At 38.6% G+C, this 17,856-nt stretch overlaps 1 long non-coding RNA gene across 1 annotated transcript in view; it reads right to left on the bottom strand.

Annotated features, from left to right (window-relative positions):
- Positions 1-231: 231 nt before the first annotated feature.
- Positions 232-17,856, bottom strand: part of LOC147581830 (uncharacterized) — a 76,922-nt gene continuing 59,297 nt past the window's right edge. The window contains exon 3 of the long non-coding RNA XR_015249769.1: positions 232-305. This is a non-coding gene — a long non-coding RNA (uncharacterized LOC147581830). The remainder of the gene's footprint in view (positions 306-17,856) is intronic.

The following is a 17,856-nucleotide window of genomic DNA, read 5'->3' as shown; positions in this document are numbered from 1 at the left end:
CCTACTCAAGTGTCCCTTCTCTGTACCAGCATGCTTATATGATAACATTTACCATGCATGCTCTTTTCCTTAGAATGATCTTTCTGAACTTTTACATTGTGAACTCCTTGAAATCAGACACTATGTCTATCAACCGTATGTCCCCAGCATGTAGTGCAGTGCCTGGAATCTCACAGGCTCTCCAAAGAATTTGAACAAACAAGTTAATGTGTCCCAAGTTCCTTTACCCACCTGTGGCACATGTGAGATAGGAAGCTATGACATGTTGAATAGATCGTAAGACTCACGGAGCAAAGTATCAATGGCTAAAAAAAAAAAAAAAAGGTATCAATGGCTAAGTGATACCATGACTATTTCACATTCCTAATTGAAGTTCCAACGGTAGCTCAGTTACACACATTTTTTTTTTTAAGTTTGTTTATTTATTTTGAGGTGGGGAGGGAATCCCAAGCAGGCCCCACACTGTCAGTGTGGAGCCTAATGCAGGGCTGGAATTCACAAACCGTGTGATCATGACCTGAGCCAAAACCAAGAGTCAGGCGCTTAACCAACAGAGCCACCCAGGCGCCCCTTCAGTTACACACAGTTAAGGGATTTTTCTCGCATCTCTTATATAAGCATATTTCTAATTAAAAGACAAAACTAGTTAATCAGAATAGATGAATTTTACATAAAATAAAAGGGTGCCTTTGTGACTTAGAAAAGCAAATGACAAATGGAGACTCAAAAACAATGAAAAGTTTGGAGGCGATCTTATAGAAAAGTTAGTGGCAAAGCTAGAAGGAAGGAGGAGTGTTCTATTCTCTACACCATACTGCCTCCCTGTGGGAGGTTTTCTGGACAAGGACGTGCCTAAAGAAAAGCAAATCCAATTTTACCAATTGTAAAGTGGTTGTTGCTAGATTTTATGTCCATTTATGCCAAAAATCCACTCCCAAATACTAGGCTGTGAATGGTGCCAGGGGGGTGATGTGTTTTCTGAAAGACCGATGCCCACTTTTATGGATTTGGAATAGAAACATTTTGTTAATTTAAAAACAAGTAGCCCTGGGGATGATTTTTACAAATGTCAAGACCAAGAAATGAAATAACCACAGTCTAATTGTTTTGTTTTTACTACTTTGAATAATTATACTTTAAAGGTCTTAATCATTTAATTTACTTATGAGAAATATATAATCCTAAGATCAATGTCCCTAAAAGTCAAAAATTGCAAAAGGAAGACCTTCCATTTGCTATGTACCAAACACAACATTTTTAACTTAGTTTTTAAATTATTTAATTACAATGATCAAAAAATCAATATAGTCATTGAATGTTTCCTCCCTGCCTGGGAGCTCTCCTGAAGTAGAGCTTGACAAACCTAAAAAACATCAGATGTACTTCTGCAAAAAATGGTACAACCAATGTGAGAAACACTACAAAAGTCAATTTTCATTAACCTGGTAGAAAAAGTAATTCATGGAATGCAACTTTTCAAAAGGAAAAAATCTTATGTTTTAGGCACAAAATACGTTTTCCTGATTTCAGGACTTGCTTATTCAAGCATGCCCCAAGTTTCTAACAATATGCAGGCATCATTCAAAGTCTTCTGCCTTCCACAGAAGTCTTTGAGCAATTTCCAGAAATGAAATAATTGCTCATGATCTACCTTACTGCAAATATCTGAAAGGCTCTGCTTTTGAATTTCCGGAATCTCAAAAGTATTTAAATTCATGACTTGTCTATTTCCTGACCAGTTCTCTTTGAAGTGGTTCTGAATCCATGCTATTATTTGAAAAGTCTGGCTGCCAGTAAATAGTTGCTATTTCCTTGATGTCTGTGAAGCTGCTTTCTTTCCTGTGACCTTTACCTGTGGTACCTCTCGCCGAGACCACGTATGCACGTATAGGTCTGTGTGCTCTGGTCCCTACATGCGGTCCTTGTTAGCTGCTTTTACTGCTTTTATCTCAATGGGAAGGGAAGCACAGCCACAACATCGACCCAGCTGAATTCTTCTTCTATTTTCCCCATAGGTCAACTTCCTTTACTTAATGCACACATACAAATAAAAGCTGGAGTAACATTTTCTTTTTAATGATGGGCAACAAAAGTACACATGCCATGCACATGACCAGCACATGAATTCTGCATTTCTGTACTAGTATTATTAAATACCTCAGAGATTAATAAAGACAACAGTGTGCATAATGTTTTCTTTTGAGCAATCAGAGGCATTAATTCAAGACATGGCAGGAGAAAGAGTTAGCCTGAGGGGAAGATTAAGAGAAAAGAGAGAGGAGAGCTAAGGGAATCTGCCGGGCACTCTCTCAGAAAACAAAGGCAGATACTTAAACATATTGCAAATTTAAGCCAAAGGGAAAAATGGATTGCTGGCAAGAGGAAAAATGCGGAACAAGAAGGAAAGCAAGAATATTTTCCATTTTCTCTCCTTTATACAACTGGGCTTAAAAGAGAGACTCTTCTTCTGAGTCAAACCACCTGGATTTCATCTGGAATTTGTCACTAATTAACTGTATGACCTTGGCCAAGTCAACCTCTCTGGAACAAAGTTCCTTTGTATTTGAAGTGAAATAATAATTAGATAATTATTAGATAGTTAGGGCCGTTTGGGTTCTAAAAATCAAAAGCACATTCAAGGACAACTGAAGAAGGCCGTTCAAGGATAATTCAAGGAGATGGGATTGAATTACTATTCTCACTTTTTTGTAATCAGATACTGAACACAATCTTCTCTTTAAGAAAACTCCACATGCCCCTAGATAAAACTTCACTGCTCCTCATTAGGAATGAAGGGAGGAGATGGGAAGGAAAGAGAAATAGAAGCAAAAGAAAGAGCTCAGAATAGAAATAATCTGTGGGAGAGGGAAAAGAGGAGGGAGAGAGCACCAGCTGGACAACAGAGAGAGAGAGGAGGGAGACCCAGGAAAAGGGAACACTTTGAGACCTATAGATATAGATTTTCATGGCATATGCAGGGAGCAATATGCTATTTGGTACTGATAAATTTGACACGTAAGGCGCTAGAGAGCAAGGCTTTCTGTGCTAAGGGACACTGATTTTATCCTGTCACCAGTAGGACTTACCGCAGGGTTTTAAGCAGATTAGCAAAGTGGGTAAGAGCATGGCCTCAAAGGCCAGACTGCCCAGACCAAATCTTGTCTCTGTCACTTGATGTTTGGGTCATTTGGGGGAAATACTTTACCATTCTGTGCCTCAGTTTCCTCATCTGTAGAGTGAGGATAACAATAGCACCTGTCAGTGCCTGGCACAAAGAAATCATTCAATAGATAAGGACTATGACTAGTACAATCAGATTTTCAATTTATCAAGGTAATTCTATGGGATAATTAATAATTTTAATTAATGTGGAAGATTGAGACAGAAATATGGGGCAGATGTTGGACTAAGCATAAGAATTCTCTATTAAAAAAAAAAGAATTTTCTAAAGAATGTCATATCTTTTCTCCCTCTGAATGAATAAACCAAAGTCACAATGACCTGTTGAGACTCACAGAGGAAATATGTTTGGGATTGAAAATATACAATGGATTAGAAATTATTGTACTGGTCAACATGACCTAGCCAGGGAAATGTTTTTATTATATCATTCATCACTAATGTTATCTCCTTTAATCAAATTAATCACTGGAGATGAAAACAACTATCCCCTAATTTGTCCGTGTGGGTTCTGGGGTAAATAAGCCAATGAAAATGAAGATACTGTCTTATAACTTCCAGCTGCAGAGGATGTGGTTGAGTAAGAAGCTGGTCTTGGATGCTAGGATGGAACTAAAACTGGGGAGCCATCTCTGAGAACTGGGTCCTGTGAGCACAGGACTCCCTGTGAATACTATATTGCCAACTTGTCGGGGTGATGATGGCCCAGTAACCAAACCCACTCCTCTTGCTTTTTCCTGGCCAGTAAATATGGGAACCTGTACAATGAAGCCATGAACTGGAAGGAGATTTTTAAGCCCATCCCTACCAGAAACAATTCTATTGGGAAGAATGCATATACCCTAGAAGATTCTTAACCTGGGACCACAAGAGAAAGAATGGGAGTGTAGCGTGAAATGATGATTAATATCAACTTAATGTTTTCCTATGTATGTTTTTCTGAATCCAACAAATAGGTCCCTTTTCCATCTTTCAATGCCTGGAGTAAAGAGGGCTAGACTTGGTCAAGTCATGCATGTGGGTTAGGGGAATTGGAATCAGCTCTTTCTCAATTATTTGAGTCACCCAGGAATAACTCCAATAGTATAAAGGCTCACAGCTCTGATAGAAGCTCTATTGAAGGCAGAAAGAGTAATTGACAAATTTTCACAATAGCCCAGGCAGGAGGTAATGAGGGGTTGAACAATGGAAGTTACCAAGGCAGATGTAGGAGTCAGCCTGGAGAAGAGGGGCAGCTGCTGCGTGCGGGGCAGCGTGGTATAGCAGTCGAGATTGTGCACTCTGGAGCCAGACGGGACAGATTCCAAATGTCAGCTCTGTCACATACCAGCTGTGTGAGTTTGGACAAATTATTTCACTCTTCTGTTCCTTAGTTTCCTCATCTAGAAAAGAGATATAGGGAAAAGCAGGCCAGATCTAGGAGAGAGCAAGGGAAGCCCGCACTTGCATAACCCTGAGAGGGTGGGCTTCCTTAAATTTTACTCGCTGGGTGCCTCACTTGACTCACCCTAGTTCCAGGCCTGGTAAAGAATGCCTACTTCATAAGGTAATCATAGAGATTAAATAAGTTAACATATGCAAAGTATTAAAGGGTACTCTTTATATGTTTAAGAGCACATAAGAAATGCAAGATAGTAGACACGATTATTGATTAGGTTTGAAGGGTTAATGAGAGGAAATGAAATTTTAAGTGGACTCCCATTTTTTGGCTTAGGTGATGTGATGAATGTTATTGTCACATACCAAGAGAGCAAGACAGGAAAAAGAACAAGCTGAGGCCAAGGGGTGAAATTGACGGTTGGATTTGAGGTTATGCACAGGGCAAATGGGTGCAGCTAACCAGTAGCAGTTAAATAACCACCTCAAGGTACCTTACTGGCACCCAAAAGTGACGATTAGACATACACTCTCAAAGAGAATGAAAGATGCATTGGTGGCAGCAACAATGGAAGTGGATTACGTCACCCAGGAAGCCAAAGTGGGTAGCTAGTTTTGTTTCTGGGAGACAGACCCCTTATACCTTATTACCAAAATAGCCATGAAGACACAGAAAGAGACAACACCTCTCAGTACCCTGACACAGGCCAAGTTAGCAACCTAATTCCAGAGTCTAGGAAGTATATCTACTTAAAACCAAGCTGAACACACAAAATAGACCACCAGTGCTAGACCTCCCTTTGTCTGCTTGCCCAAAAGTCAGTAGGGAGTCTTTTCATCCTTTTCTACCACTGCACAAAAAACATGGAAAGCCAGCTCTGACTGCTGCTTTTTTTTTTTTTTAAATATTTCTTTATTTTTGAGAGAGAGATTGAGAGATAGAGCACAAGCGGGGGAGGGACAAAGAGAGAGGGAGACACACACCCCGAAGCAGGCTCCAGGCTCTCAGCTGTCAGCACAGAGCCAAATGCGGGGCTAGAACTCACGGACTACAAGATCATGACCTGAGCTGAAGTCGGAGGCTTAACGGACTCAGCCACCCACGTGCTCCCAACTATTGCTTTTTAAAAAACACCAGACAACTGATCTCTTGCTACCTCTGTCAATTCCTCACTCTTCTACAATCCAATGAGAAACTAACTTCCAGGAATCTACTGAGAGCGAGTGAATGTGCAGCGGTTGGGGGGGGAGTGTTAAGAAGAGAATGGGGTGAGTGGTATGATGCCTTCTGGGAGTCAAGAAAGGTCTTAGTTGCAGTGCATGCATGGAATTGTGTTTGTTTCCCCTGTCCTACTTCTTTACTAGTACTTGAGTTTAAGTGGTAAATGAAGAATCTATTTCAGGAGAGCCAGCATGGCTCAGTCAGTTAAGCATCAATAAGCTTCTGAGTCTTGATTTCAGTTCAGGTCATGATATCAGGGTTGGTAGAATCGAGCCCCTGTATCTCTGCCCCTCCCCCACCCGTACTCACTTTCTCTCAAAATAAATAAACTGTAAAAAAAAAAAGAGTCTATTTCAGCAAGACCAACTGGAGTCAACCAAAGGCTATAAAGCCATGGGAAATGAGCTGGCTGTGCACACTATTTGCCTTAAGCACATTGGAAGAGATTCTTCTAAAGCCACTAGGTAGAGAGAATAGGGCCAAGGGCAACCCACACATCTTGTGTTGTGAAACACCAAGTATGGATAGGTTTGTCTTTTGAGAAAGCAGAAAAAATACAGAGCTCTATAAGGAAAATTCTTTATAGGAAATGAAACTTTTTAATGAAGACTCAGAGGAACCATACTGCAGGAGGCTGGAAACATTTTAGATATTTTGGTATCCTTAGCAGAATACAAGGGTACATTATTTCTAATAGACAAGAGGAGAAAATAAATAAGGAGTTGAGACTGAAAGACAACAAAATAAGATAAAATATATGTGAATAAGGAAGGATGGAAAGAAATTAAAATTCAATAATATAATTTATATTCTTATAGAAGGCAGTAATATATTATTGAAATTGCGAAAAATCCAATCAGTGTGATGAAAGAAAAATGTGAAAAGACAAAGAGATAGTGATAAAAGAGAGAATAGCATACTCAGGGAAAAGAAAACGAAGATTTAAAGTAAGAATTTTAGGATCCTAAACAAAAAGATCATTATAACTGGATCCCACACAATAATTAAAAACTTAATTGAAGAAAACTTTGTTGGCTTGAAAATAAAACACCAGATTTCTCATATGATGAGATACCATGTTCAAGTAAACTCAGTAAGAGGATATAGCTAAAATCACTTGGCAAATACATGAATGGCAAAGATACAAAGGTATACAAGGACAGGGAGGATACTTTTCCAAAAGAATAAAACTCATTTGGGGGCACCTGGGTGGCTCAGTCGGTTAAGTGTCCGACTTTGGCTCAGGTCATGATCTCAGGGTCCGTGAGCTCGAGCCCCGCGTCTGGCTCTGTGCTGACAGCTCAGAGCCTGGAGCCCGCTTCAGATTCTGTGTCCCCCTCTCTCTCTGCCCCTCCCCTGCTCATGCTCTGTCTCTGTCTCAAAAATAAACATTAAAAAAAATGAAAACAAAAAAAATAAAGCTCATTTGGCCATTAGATTTACCAAATAAAACACTGAATGGCCAAAGAAAAAAGGAAAAAGATTGTGCAACAAAATTTTATACTCAGCTACTGTGTATAGGCAACAAAATATATTCTCAGTGACACAAGGGCTTAGAAACACACTATTCAAAGATCTTCTTGGAAAATCTTACTTAGAAATTTCTTCCAGCAAAAATAGATTAATCACTGTTTAGGAGGCTTCTGTGTTCTGACTCAGAAATATAGTCGGATGATGTAAGATCAGGTGGATTCTGCAGACTGGAGAGGAAACCTTGACTCTGTTTCCCCAAGCTTCTACCTGCTGCTTCCTCTCCTTCCCCAGTTCAGGAAATTGACCTCATGCCACCCTTTATCCCACAGTTCTCATGGAACCTACTGCCATCTTTGATAGTTCATAAAACAATAACTGATCCTATTCTGTTACCTCCTTGCAAATAATGAAGGAACTATTTAAATGGTTAGACATTGTGCTGAAAGAATAAATAAAATCTTTTTACTTACCTTCCAAGAACTGCCTAAGGAAACATAATGATGATTTCCATTCTAAAGGAACTTGAGTGATGATTTTCTGTAACATGAAAACCCATATTGGCCAGACAAAATTGTTGAGATTTTTTTCCTTTGGAAAAGATTAATAGAACTCTTGCTGCAGATGTGAGCTTGCCAAGCACCTCTTAATGCAATCTCACAACAGTAAGAAAATGCACAAATGCTAATTACAGCTATCTCTGGGGGGATAAAATTAGTGGGAGTTATCAGTGTGGATGATGACTAGTTATGATGTCAAGGAAGTCAAGGGGGAAGATGTAATCAGATTATCAGATACTACAAAGGCCAAGTATACCAAGGCTTAAAGGCCTCTTGGAATTGGCAAGGCAAGAGCTGTTTCAGTAGAATGGTGGAGGCAGAAATCAAATGGAATAGTCTGAAGAGTGAAAGTAAAGAAGAGAGGTAGGGAGCGTGAAAAATATCAGAGGTTGAGTGCTGAAGGTAGCTGTCATGGGGCAAAGGCCGAGTTCTCATCCAAAACATCTAAAGCACTATACTGTTGGTTTCCTGTGCAATTACCATTCTCTTGCCTCTGAAAAATCATCCTTAGTATCCTTTGGAAATCCATGTGGTTCCAATAAATCTTACTCTATTTTTCTACAGGAGTGGCTCCCATGGCCCTTGACTAAGCCAGTTAAGGGATTCTATTCCCCTGACACAGTGACTGGTTCATGGGCAGATGTGGGGCCTACTCTGGTCCAAACACAGGGATAATCGAGATTTTTGTCAGGAATTCTGGGCACGGATGTCAGTGCTCTCCATGTCGTCCCTCTGAGAGAAGTATTATATTTCATGTGAATTGTGCCCCCTGGAGTGGCATGACATAGGGGCCCTCAGAGATGTTCTCTCGTGCTCTAGAAAAAATGTACTGTGAGGATATAACATCTAGAAGCTAAGGCTATCTTGTGACCATGAAGTGAGGAGAAGGACAAAGCCAATATGCAAACAAGCTGAGTAACTTGAGAACAAAACTGAGTAAATCACAAAGCAACAAGCAAGAACACAGACCAAACTTCCGCTATAGTCTGTCCTATCTCTGGATGTTTTCCTTAACATGACCCCATAAACTGTATTTATTAACCCAGTTAGAGCTTTTTCTATTACGTACAACAAACGTTATCCATATGATATAATACTCTGCTTCCTTGTTTGTTCTTACTGCCAAACATTCTGCACAAAGGCTTGAGTTCCATTTTTTTTTTTTTTTACACAAGCAGGCACAGCCACCTACATTCTCCAGAAGAATAAAGGTAAAAACTTAGTAGGACATTTCAGGAATTTACCCATGCCTGGGCCAAGAAGGAAGACAAGGCAAGCCTTTGAAGCCCACTTTATTATAAAGTCAGATTTGAGGCATACCCGGCGTACCATCATTTTTCTTCTACTTCCCTTAATGTTCCCAGTCCCCAGGGAGACAGCCTGCTGTGAGGACCCTGAAGTTCCTGTTCTCCACATTTCCTCCAGAGTAAGCCCATGTTCATGCCTCACTCAATGCATTGCTTAGCCTGCCATTAGTAAACTTCCCATTTTCTCCTGCATGTGTATTATTTCTGCATGTTATTCTATCAGTCCATGAAAGTGGAAAATCCTTTAGGTTAATTCTGAAAACAGACATCCAGCTCAGGTTTCTTTCCATTACACCACCATACACAAATGAGTGTCTTTTCCACTGGTCAAAATTTACTAAGTAGGTCTCAATTTAAAGAATTAAAAAGAAAGGAACATGCATGTTAAACCAAAAAGAATTTAAGAAAAAAGGCAACCCTCAAACCCAAAAAATAAGACTTGCTGTGCCCCACTCTGGAGGGCATTAGCATAATCCTCTATACTCCATGTTTGCCTTTAATCATACTTTGTCTAATGGGGGGGTTTCTCTCCTCATGTGAAAGTTGTTAAGTACGTACAAGGTAAAAGCAGCCCATATCTCCTTGATCCTAATACTTCCCAATAGTCTAATTTTCAGACACACAAGGCCATGTTCAACATGAAGTACAGCATAATGATTCCCTCCCCTCTGAGAAGACAAAATTACTTCAAAGTGCTACTCAGAGAGGGGGAAAACTTCAGCTTGACTTCTTGCTATATGGTCATTTACCTACACCATACTGCCCTCCCAAACACACACACACACACACACACACACACACACACACACACACACACACACAAAATAATGCACATCCAAGAAATTTTCATCTGGACCCAGGAAAATAACACCTTAAAGACATAGGGGATAAATAAGTACAGAAAATAATGTGTCATCCATGTATTAATATCCAGAGGAAATTCCACTACTAAATCTGTTCTGTCATTACCAGCTGAAGAGATTATATTCTATGGCCCTCAGAAATGCAGTTACCAGCTGGACTGCTAAGTAGTCTACTGGATAGAAGGTAGGTCTCTGGAGAATGACCTAGTTCTATAAAAACACACGGTGAAGAATTTTTAAATTGCTATTGTTGAAAAGACACAAAAATGATCACTTGCTCATATTAACTTCAACATCACTTTCTAGATTACAAATAACCCTTAGAGTATTTTAACTTTTTTTTATCACACTATTTTAATCACATAATATATTTAGCTATTTGACTCCTGATGTCCATTTTGCAAAGACACTGTCCTACAGAAACCTTGGGTACTACATAAATCAGGTCCATTTCATTTAAAATGTGATACTAGACTTCTGAATTAATTACTCTGAATTCTATAAAATAAACTGATTCAAGATTAGCAATAAAATAAAGAAAAATATACTTACTGGATTTACAAATATATCTCCAGTTTAAGACCAACTATTTAAAAGGTTTTAAAATGTTTTTTTCTATATTTGTATTAACCCAGGGACTCACTAACTTTCATAATACCAAGAGCTAAGAAGAAATTATGAACAAATACTTTAGAAAAGCAAACCATTGGAGAGCCAATTAAGTTATCCAAAGAAATAAAACCCTCATTGTTTATTAAATTTAACATCAGATGTTGCTTAATGACTATTTTTTTTTAAGGAGGCTCCATGCCCAGCATGGAGCCCAAAGCAGGGCTTAAACTCACAACCCTGAGATCAAGACCTGAAGTGAGATCAAGAGGCATATGCTTAATGGACTGAGCCACCCAGGTGCCCCAATGACTTTTTCTTTGCAGACTTTTTCTTTACATGTAACCTATGCTCTTTTTTTTTTTTTTTTTTTTGGAGCTATTTTTTTTTATTTTTTTTATTTTTTTATTTTATTTTATTTTTTTATTTATATATGAAATTTATTGTCAAATTGGTTTCCATACAACACCCAGTGCTCATCCCAAAAGGTGCCCTCCTCAATACCCATCACCCACCCTCCCCTCCCTCCCACCCCCCATCAACCCTTAGTTTGTTCTCAGTTCTCAACAGTCTCTTATGCTTTGGCTCTCTCCCACTCTAACCTCTTTTTTTTTTTTTTTCCTTCCCCTCCCCCATGGGTTCCTGTTAAGTTTCTCAGGATCCACATAAGAGTGAAACCATATGGTATCTGTCTTTCTCTGTATGGCTTATTTCACTTAGCATCACACTCTCCAGTTCCATCCACGTTGCTACAAAAGGCCATATTTCATTTTTTCTCATTGCCACGTAGTATTCCATTGTGTATATAAACCACAATTTCTTTATCCATTCATCAGTTGATGGACATTTAGGCTCTTTCCATAATTTGGCTATTGTTGAGAGAGCTGCTATGAACATTGGGGTACAAGTGCCCCTATGCATCAGTACTCCTGTGTCCCTTGGATAAATTCCTAGCAGTGCTATTGCTAGGTCATAGGGTAGGTCTATTTTTAATTTTCTGAGGAACCTCCACACTGTTTTCCAGAGCGGCTGCACCAATTTGCATTCCCACCAACAGTGCAAGAGGGTTCCCGTTTCTCCACATCCTCTCCAGCATCTATAGTCTCCTGATTTGTTCATTTTGGCCACTCTGACTGGCGTGAGGTGATACCTGAGTGTGGTTTTGATTTGTATTTCCCTGATAAGGAGCGACGCTGAACATCTTTTCATGTGCCTGTTGGCCATCCGGATGTCTTCTTTAGAGAAGTGTCTATTCATGTTTTCTGCCCATTTCTTCACTGGGTTATTTGCTTTTCGGGTGTGGAGTTTGGTGAGCTCTTTATAGATTTTGGATACTAGCCCTTTGTCCGATATGTCATTGGCAAATATCTTTTCCCATTCCGTTGGTTGCCTTTTAGTTTTGTTGGTTGTTTCCTTTGCTGTGCAGAAGCTTTTTATCTTCATAAGGTCCCAGTAATTCACTTTTGCTTTTAATTCCCTTGCCTTTGGGGATGTGTCGAGTAAGACATTGCTACGGCTGAGGTCAGAGAGGTCTTTTCCTGCTTTCTCCTCTAAGGTTTTGATGGTTTCCTGTCTCACATTCAGGTCCTTTATCCATTTTGAGTTTATTTTTGTGAATGGTGTGAGAAAGTGGTCTAGTTTCAACCTTCTGCATGTTGCTGTCCAGTTCTCCCAGCACCATTTGTTAAAGAGACTGTCTTTTTTCCATTGGATGTTCTTTCCTGCTTTGTCAAAGATGAGTTGGCCATACGTTTGTGGGTCTAGTTCTGGGGTTTCTATTCTATTCCATTGGTCTATGTGTCTGTTTTTGTGCCAATACCATGCTGTCTTGATGATTACAGCTTTGTGGTAGAGGCTAAAGTCTGGGATTGTGATGCCTCCTGCTTTGGTCTTCTTCTTCAAAATTGCTTTGGCTATTCGGGGCCTTTTATGGTTCCATATGAATTTTAGGATTGCTTGTTCTAGTTTCGAGAAGAATGCTGGTGCAATTTTGATCGGGATTGCATTGAATGTGTAGATAGCTTTGGGTAGTATTGACATTTTGACAATATTTATTCTTCCAATCCATGAGCAGGGAATGTCTTTCCATTTCTTTAAATCTTCTTCAATTACCTTCATAAGCTTTCTATAGTTTTCAGCATACAGATCCTTTACATCTTTGGTTAGATTTATTCCTAGGTATTTTATGCTTCTTGGTGCAATTGTGAATGGGATCAGTTTCTTTATTTGTCTTTCTGTTGCTTCATTGTTAGTGTATAAGAATGCAACTGATTTCTGTACATTGATTTTGTATCCTGCAACTTTGCTGAATTCATGTATCAGTTCTAGCACACTTTTGGTGGAGTCTATCGGATTTTCCATGTATAATATCATGTCATCTGCAAAAAGCGAAAGCTTGACTTCATCTTTGCCAATTTGGATGCCTTTGATTTCCTGTTGTTGTCTGATTGCTGATGCTAGAACTTCCAGCACTATGTTAAACAACAGCGGTGAGAGTGGGCATCCCTGTCGTGTTCCTGATCTCAGGGAAAAAGCTCTCAGTTTTTCCCCGTTGAGGATGATGTTAGCTGTGGGCTTTTCATAAATGGCTTTTATGATCTTTAAGTATGTTCCTTCTATCCCGACTTTCTCAAGGGTTTTTATTAAGAAAGGGTGCTGGATTTTGTCAAAGGCCTTTTCTGCATCGATTGACAGGATCATATGGTTTTTCTCTTTTTTTTTGTTAATTAACCTATGCTCTTAAGAAAATTATATTATGGGACTCAAACATGAAATTCTGTTGGACTCTGCAAAAGACATTTTCTTTCCCTTTCTTTCTTTCCCAGGAAAACACTTTTGAAAATCTTTTTTATTTTTTATTATATTTTTTCAAGATTTTATTTTTAAGTAATCTCCACACCCAGTGTGAGGCTTGAACTTACAACCCTGAGATCAAGAGTTGCATGCTCCACCAACTGAGCCAGACAGAGGTCCCAAAAGTCTTTTTTGATAGCTAGTAATCTCCACAATATTTATAGGGGAAAAAAAAAACCCTTCACTGCCTCTGTATGGTACTATTGGGCATCTCCACACTCATGCGCGGGGAGTTCAACTATCCAAAATTAATCCTAATGGCCCATCAGTGAATACATTCCACCCTAGTTGGAATCTTAGTCAGAATTTTATGGATTATATTTTAATGCATAATTTGTTCTTAATTGAAAATCTTAAAGTCACTATCTACTTATTTCAACTGGCAATTACAAATTTTACTGATGCTCTGCAGAAGAATTCAAATACATTATTAAAAAGATAAAACGCGAAGTTGACACTTTGTGAAAACCACAGCCAACAAATGATGCCGGTATTTGTTGACTTTAACTGGCCTTGCTTATAGAATAGCCTAGAAGTTTCCAGTTCCATAGAAAGAGAATTAATATCAAAGTATGTCTTGTGCCCATGGTTTGGAGATGTTTTTATAGGAAAGCTAAACTATGCAAATCTTGCATAGTCTTCCTGTCAAATTGGAAAGATAATAAGAGAAGCAATAAAACTGATAAACACAGGCCTAATGTGTGCATGCAGGCTAAGTTTCTTAAAGCTATCTACTTTAATCTATTTGTCTGAAATAAAATTTGAATCCCAAACTAATAAGCCAAAAGATGCGTCTGATTAGAAATGGCATTTATGGCAACTTGCAAGGCCAGCACTTTGGGAAGAAAGTTTGGAAAAACATATGCTCAAGATGATTCACTGCAGCATTGTTTTTTAACAGAAAAAGACATGTATTTGTTAAGTAGTTATAGGTATTGATTTTTGTCATATGCCTTCTTATCATTCATGGGAATAATCACATGATTTGTTCCTTTTTAGTTTTATATAGTGCATTATGTTGGTAAATTTTTAAAACTGGAAAATTACTACATTATGGAAATAAACTGCATTTTGTAGAGATGTGTTATTTGTTGTGAAGATGAATTTCACTGATAATTTAATGGTGTTATACTCAGGTGAGTAACAAATATTTATTTTCTTTAAATCGACTTAATTTTTACACCCTGTCCTCATCCACAGTTGCACTACCCTCCCCTAAGTAGTGTAAAGGGCTTGGAGTCTTACTGACTGAGGACTGAAGATTTGAGAAGGGCTGCCTAAGCCTCCACTATCACTCTCTACCATTACCCCAAGGCTCCCTGGTCTGCCCCACAAAGTCCCTGCAGGTCCAGCAGTGGTTCAGCTGCTCCTCTGCCACACTGAATGAAGAGAACAATGGTAAGACCAGCAGTGCCTAGATGGCTCAGCTGGTTAAAGTATCTTACTCTTGGATTTCCACTTAGGTCATGATCTCCCAGTGAGTTTGAGCCCCACCTCCCTCCAAACTGAGAGCACAGAGCCCGCTTGGGATTCTCTCTCTCTCTCTCTCTCTCTCTCTCTCTCTCTCTCTCTCTGCTCCTCCCCCACATGTGCTCTCTGTCTCCCTCAAAATAAGTCAGTAAACTTTTTTAAAAAAGGAATAATGGTAAGACCAGTCTGATCACAGGTGCTCCCCAGGACCAGGAGTAAGTGCAGACCTTGGACTAGGTGGAGCCCACAGAGCTTCATTTCCCCTCCCAAGCCCTAACATTCCTTTAATGGTAGTCTGAGGGAACGTCCTCCCATTTCTGAGTTCTTCTCAGAGGCCTTCCCTTTCACCTCTCCCTCCAAGACCCCTAACACACCTCCTCAATAGGCTCTGGCTTTTAGAAGCCAGACCTGAGAAGAAAGTGACTTGAAGTCAACTCTGGCTTTCCAGATTACCACAAACTTACTCTGAGGCAAAGAAGCACAGAGCTGGCCACCTGCTTTACTGCAAAGGGAAAAATGACATGAGAAGAAAACACACACATTAAATTTGTTTAATATTTTAATTCAAATAATTTAAAAAGTTGCCTGTCACACTAACATTTTATTTAATAAATTATTACAGATAGGGGCACCTGGGTGTCTCAGTCAGTTAAGCATCTGATTCTTGATTTCAGCTCACAGTTCATGAGACTGAGCCCCACGTCAGGCTCTGTGCTGACAGTGCAGAGTCTGCTTGGGATTCTCTCTCTCCTTCTCTCTCTGCCCCTTTCCTACTTTCTCTCTCTCTCTCTCAATAAACTTTTAAAAATGAATAAAAAATACAAAATAAACTATTATAGATTTTCATAAACAATACTCATCTATGCTTTCCTTTTATGTACCATCTTTGTATAGTTTTGGTAGCATTGTTATAATAGCTCTTATTCATTTTCCTTTTTTACGAGAGAGAAAGTATCTGAGCAGAGGAAAGGGGGGTGGGGAGGAGAAGCGGGGGAGGGGAGAATATCCTAGGAAGGCTCTATGCTCAGTGAGGAGCCTGAAGCGGGACTCTATCCCACAACCCTGGGATCATAACCTGAGCCGAAATCAAGAGCTGAGCTACCAACTGAGCTACCTAAGTGGCCCGAATAGCTTTTTACAAAGCATTTAGAAGCATACCTACACCCTCTGGATTCAAATTTAAATAGAATTAGAAGTTCCTTCAAAGTGTGCTAAAATAAACCTGTAAACTCATCTGAGCTAGGGGAAGTTGACATTTCAAATTTTATCAATATATTCCATGACAAATTATATATTTAATTGTTCTCTTTCTGAACAATATTGGTACTTTTTATTTTCCTGAAAACTTATTTCTTTCAGATTTTCAAGTATATTTGAAAAGGTTCAAATAAGTTACTATCTTAAATCATTTTAATTTCCTCTTTCTCTTTAGTAATTCCCCACTTATTTCTAATTTTGTGAGCTTATGCAAAAGATTGTTTTTAAACAAAGAAAAAATGATGAAGCATATTAAACAGAATAATTTATAGATTAAAAAGAAGAAGAAAATTCACAAACACATCTTAGGGAAAAGTAGAGAGAAGAACCAAATTCTGAGCTTCTTCATATGCCTTCTAAAGTGACAAATGACACCATACTGAATTTCATTTGCACATCAATTTGAATTCAGGTTGTTCTGAGTCCTGCTTAGGGAAGATTTAGTCATTTATGTGCTTAAAATGACTCACTGTTTAATAAGTATAAAATGCTATCTAATTTTGAAGAGATATTTGTACACTATATTCATTGCAGCATTATTCACAATAGCTAAGATGTGGAAGCAACCTAAATGTTCATTGGTGAATGAATAAAGAAAATGTGGTATATATAAACAATGGAATATTATTAAACCTTTAAAAAGAAGGAAATCCTGTCATATCCAATATGGATGGACTTTGAGGGCATTATGATAAATGAAATGAGCCAATCACAAAAAGAAAAATACTGCCTGATTCCATTTATATATGATACCTAAAGTAATCAACCTCATAGAAACAGAAAGTGGAATGGTGGTTGGCAGGGGGTGGGGGTTTAGGGAATAGCAATGGTTATTCAATGGGTGTAGGATATCAGCCATAAAAGATGAAAATTCCTAGAAATATATTGTACATGTGCATATAGTTAACACTACTATACCCTACACTTAAAAACAGTTAAGATGGTAAATTCATGTTGTGTGTTTTTTGCCACATTAAAAAAAAATGCTATCTACTAAGATAAATACCATATGATTTCACTCATATGTGGAATCTAAAAAACCAAACACATGAATAAACACACAAACAAACAAAAAAGCAGAATTAGACTTATAGAGAATAAACAGATGGTTGCCAGAGGGGAAGGAGATGGGGAGAGGGTAAAATGGGTGAAGGGGAGTGGGAGACACAAGCTTCCAGTAATTGAATTAATAAATCACAGAATAAAAGGCACAGCGTAGGGAATATAGTCAGTGAAATTGCAGTGGTGATGTATGGTAACAGATGGTAGCAACACTTGTGGTGAGCACAGCATAATATACACTGAAGTTGAAGTACTACATTGCACACATGAAATTAATGTGACATTACTCAAAAAAAGCTATACTCAGCTATACTCAAAAAAAATTGTAATGCTATCTAGTGACCTTCTAAGGAAAGTTCACTAATTTTTTGTATTTGTTTTTGTGTCACTGTCTTTTTTTTTTTTCCAGTTGTAAAGACGTTTATACTAACATTTCTGAATTCTCTCACCAATCGGTGCTTCTCTGTAGAATAGATTTGGAATAGAAGTCTTCTAACCACAATTCAAACAATAAAAGTGAAAGGACACCTTTTCATAAAACAGCAAACTTGGGGTTCAAAGGGCCTTGAAGAGAGTGGTTTCTCAAGAAGTCTTCTCTGAAATGAGTGGAAGCATGGGTTTTGTGA

The sequence above is a fragment of the Puma concolor genome, chromosome B1 (genome assembly GCF_028749965.1).
Source record: "Puma concolor isolate L17-30 chromosome B1, mPumCon1.1.hap2, whole genome shotgun sequence".
NCBI classification, from domain to species: Eukaryota; Metazoa; Chordata; class Mammalia; order Carnivora; family Felidae; genus Puma; species Puma concolor.
Note: the sequence above shows the minus strand (reverse complement) of the source record. Positions and strands in the feature narration are given on the sequence as shown.